General features: G+C 38.0%; 1 protein-coding gene across 1 annotated transcript in view; it reads right to left on the bottom strand.

The window, feature by feature from the left end:
- eif3ha (eukaryotic translation initiation factor 3, subunit H, a) overlaps nt 1-4,618 on the bottom strand; it is a 75,010-nt gene that overhangs the window by 47,970 nt on the left and 22,422 nt on the right. The window lies entirely within an intron of this gene.

The following is a 4,618-nucleotide window of genomic DNA, read 5'->3' as shown; positions in this document are numbered from 1 at the left end:
ATTAGACAGCTGCAGCTCATCCAGAATGCTGCTGCCAGGATTCTGACTAGAACCAGAAAATCTGAGCATATCACACCAGTCCTCAGGTCTTTACACTGGCTTCCAGTTACATTTAGGATTGATTTTAAAGTACTTTAACTCATTTATAAATCACTAAATGGCATAGGACCTAAATAAATTGCAGATATGCTCACTGAATATAAACCAGACCACCAGTCAGTTAGAAATACCAAGGGTTCACACAAAACAAGGGGAGTCCGCTTTTAGCTATTATGCCGCGGGCAGTTGGAATCAACTTCCAGAAGAGATCAGATGTGCTGAAACATTAGCCACATTTAAATGCAGATTCAAAACTCATCTATTTAGCTGTGCATTTATTGAATGAGCACTGTGATACGTCCGAACTGATTGCACTGTATTTTATGTTTAATCATTTTCTATTTTTAACGGTTTTAAATTCATTTTAAATCAATTTCTAAATCATTTTAAACGTTTTTAAGTTCCCTGTTTTATTGTTGTGATTTTTTTTGATTATTTTACTTCCTTTTATGTAAAGCACTTTGAATTACCATTGTGTATGAAATGTGCTATATAAATAAACTTGCCTTGCCTTGTTTCTAAGGAAGAAGTGCAAGAAAGACTATTAAGAAAATGTATTCAGAGGGAAAAAAAATTTTTTTTGACTTAACATACAGTAACTCAATATAGAGGACTACGAAAGCCACATTGAAAATTCACACATTGGAACCAGTGTTGTAAAACTAAAACAATAAAAATAATCTTAATTCATTTAAATACAGAAAATAAAACAAATATTAAATGAAAAACCTAAAAAAAATAAAAAATAAATAACTAAAATTACCAAAACTAAATCAAAGCAAAAGAGAAATAAAAGCTAATAATAACTGAAATTTCTAAATATTAATAAATATTATAATAGTAGATAAACAATACTTTTAAAAAAATTTGGTTGGAACAAATTAGCTTAATTACCAAAAAAGTGTTGCTTTTCAAATAGCAACTAAAAATTTCCATTTATTTTGCATTTAATAAGTAAGAGAAGCATGAGTGATTCTTTCAAACTAGAAATGAAAACTTGTGTCTAAGTAAGATCTAAGTAAGCTACAAGAAAGAACATTAAGACGACGACTTAAAAAAAAAAAGTAAAAATATGCATCTTAAAATATGGTAACTGCAGTAAAAGTTAAAAAATAATAATAATTGACTCAGGAACACTGAATACTGAAAATTAAGGCCACTTAAAAATGCCATGGCCGCATTACCACCTCGGAGCATGCATACATTTTCAATAATTTAACAATCCATTGTTTTTTTTTTTGTTTTTTTAAACATATCTTTATTAACTTTTCCAAAACGTTTACAAGTATATGCGAATCTCCTGGCGCTAACATAATTTTACCAAATAAATAAAATAAAATAAAAATGGTTAGAATAAACTCTTCTATGAAAAGTGCCTTTCATATATTACGTCTAATTTTCTTACGGACTAAAATTATACAGGCTATTGTCCTTAGATAAAATGCCCCAAAAACAAACAACAGTAAATGCAAATATCAACCCAACATCAATGCATTAACAGCATAACAGAAAAAATATATTTTACATAATAATGAAACTACGTGTAAAATCATACCCAACTGAGAGCAGAAAAACCACACAAAAATCAGTCTGTCTCTTTTTGCTGGGTAACAACCATTAGTGAAAGCTGATAAACTTTCTTTTATGTCCTCTACGCTTCATCTGCATTATGTATTCCTTGCAGAAACTTTTCCGCATCAGTGGGGTGTTCAAACTCACGTGTTTGTCCATCAATTGTCAGACGCAGCTTAGCTGGGTAAACTATTCCATAGTTAATGTTCAGGGATCTCAGCCGTTGTTTAACCCCGTCAAATCGCCTCCTTTGGCGGTGAAGCTCTGCCGATAAATCACGGAAAAAACGGACTTCTTGCTCGCCGTACATAATCTTGCCTTTAGCCCTGGCCGCTCTTGTTACTCGCATTTTATCTTGAAAGTTTAAAAACTTCATGATCAGCACTCTTGGTGAAGACGGTCGACTAGATTGTGACCGATCAGGTATTCTGTGTGCTCTCTCAAAGATGGGCGGAGCAGGGAAGGTAGCGGGGCCCAGTGCTTCAGGTAACCATTTTCCCAAGAAGGCCGCTGCGACAGGATTTTCCACCTTTTCCGATAGGTTGACCAGTCTCAGGTTCGATCGACGGGAGCGATTTTCTAGGTCGTCAAGTTTGTGTGTCAGGAAAGTTAGGCGCTTAACTGCCTCTTCCAACTTGCTCTTCTCTGAATTAACTGTATCTTCCACATTGCTAATCCGCTCTTCAGCCATATCCATGCGCCCTGAGAAGTCTCTCACATCCTTCTTAACCTCATGAATCGCATTTAGAACGCCATCGATCTTTGTGGCAAAATCGCTCGTCATGATGTCCAATTTTTGAATCACATCTAGATTCTGGCTGTTGTTGGCATCGATTTCCTCGGACATGGGAGCGCTGCATGCGTTACCTGTTGAGCTAGCTACACTGCTAGCATCCCCCTCGTCGTCATTTTCTTTGAGTGGCGAAATGCCCGATTTATGATTTGTTTTGGATTTTTTCGACGGCATTTTAGTCCTTAGTTCACTCTGAAGAGTTACTGAGCTAAATTAAACTTGTGTCAGTAAATAAAGCGGATGATATTCAGGATTTTAATCAAATAACGCCAGGAGCTCACACCAAGACGTGCGCTTAGACCGGAGTCATAACCATGCCCCAACAATCCATTGTTAATTATTAGGCGTTAATTATTAAGTTAGGCGCTTAACTGCCTCTTCCAACTTGCTCTTCTCTGAATTAACTGTATCTTCCACATTGCTAATCCGCTCTTCAGCCATATCCATGCGCCCTGAGAAGTCTCTCACATCCTTCTTAACCTCATGAATCGCATTTAGAACGCCATCGATCTTTGTGGCAAAATCGCTCGTCATGATGTCCAATTTTTGAATCACATCTAGATTCTGGCTGTTGTTGGCATCGATTTCCTCGGACATGGGAGCGCTGCATGCGTTACCTGTTGAGCTAGCTACACTGCTAGCATCCCCCTCGTCGTCATTTTCTTTGAGTGGCGAAATGCCCGATTTATGATTTGTTTTGGATTTTTTCGACGGCATTTTAGTCCTTAGTTCACTCTGAAGAGTTACTGAGCTAAATTAAACTTGTGTCAGTAAATAAAGCGGATGATATTCAGGATTTTAATCAAATAACGCCAGGAGCTCACACCAAGACGTGCGCTTAGACCGGAGTCATAACCACGCCCCAACAATCCATTGTTAATTATTTCTTACATATACCATTAACTTGGTATAAAACTACTCATAATTTAAGATTTTAGTCAGACACCCACCCCAGTTCAGAACCTATTTGAAATCTCAGGAGGCACTTCAAGCAAGTAATTTAACATCATAAGAATCCAGCTGACCTGACAAAACACATCATGTCATCACAAGTCGGATTTTTTTTGGTCAAGTTGATTACAAATGGGTGAAAACAAATACCCTGACCTGCCGTACATGTGAACAGCACAGGCCAAATGGAAAGTTTGTTAGATTCAATGCGGAGGGGTGCGGTGGGCTAGATAAGCTTATCTAAGGACCACATTGTGGGTCTAATCTTAGAGCAGCGCACATGGCTGGCAGTGCCTGTCCCTGTAGGGTCCGCTTAATCGATAACCGCCGCACACCTGGAGCTTTCAGCCTGTAGCGTCCCATGTCTCACCCAGCTCCCGCGGCGTGACGCCCCTCTGTCATCTCTCACCTCCCTTCGCATGAGCTCAATGAATCAGCAGATGTCAGAAGATCCCTGGAAACTTGAATCAAGTTCAGGGTTGCTGCTTCCAGCGATGTGTGCAGATATTCAACCAATAATCAAGCGCACCGCATCTATTCTTCCAAGCGCTCACGCTGGTGCTGGGATGAGCTCCACTGTAATCAATCTGCTCTCTGACTGTTTCCACGTCAGTCTGCCAGACCACCAGCCGAACACTCACGAACAGGTTACAAAACAGGGCCTAAAACTCTAGACTTACATATTCAGAGGTTTGAAAGCCTGTAATCAAAATTTGGGACATCTAAATAGAGTTTAACCATCCTGGTGTTTTAAAAAAACTGGGTACAACTTTGTGTAATGGGTCAAATAGACTCATATTGGTTTATTAATGCAACTAAAAAATATAAAATGTGAGAAAAATTCCTGTCTATTTTTATTTTGTTAGTTCTGTTGTGTTAGTGGTCAATTTGACTCATAATTTTGTTCAAAATTAGCTGCACAAATTTTTTTTCGCTTGCCATAACTACTTGTAGTGACTAACTGCACACTCAGGTGCAAATAACTACAAGTATAGAGAGTATCTAACATTATTTGTACTTGGTGTAAGTAGTATTTATCACTTTGTACTTTCTCTGCCTTTTTGTTAGGTCTGGTTCTCAAACTCTTGGGTAAAATGGATTTCTCACACTTCTTTTCAGTGCAGCAACACAAAAAACAAAACGAGCAACCAAAAACGTACTCTGTTACTAACGTAACCTCGGTTCCCTGAGATACGGGAACGA

This window comes from Sinocyclocheilus rhinocerous, unplaced genomic scaffold (assembly GCF_001515625.1).
Source record: "Sinocyclocheilus rhinocerous isolate Xijiao unplaced genomic scaffold, SAMN03320098_v1.1 scaffold5, whole genome shotgun sequence".
Taxonomy (NCBI): Eukaryota; Metazoa; Chordata; class Actinopteri; order Cypriniformes; family Cyprinidae; genus Sinocyclocheilus; species Sinocyclocheilus rhinocerous.
The sequence above is the reverse complement of the archived record's forward strand: the minus strand, read 5'-3'. Positions and strand labels throughout refer to the sequence as shown.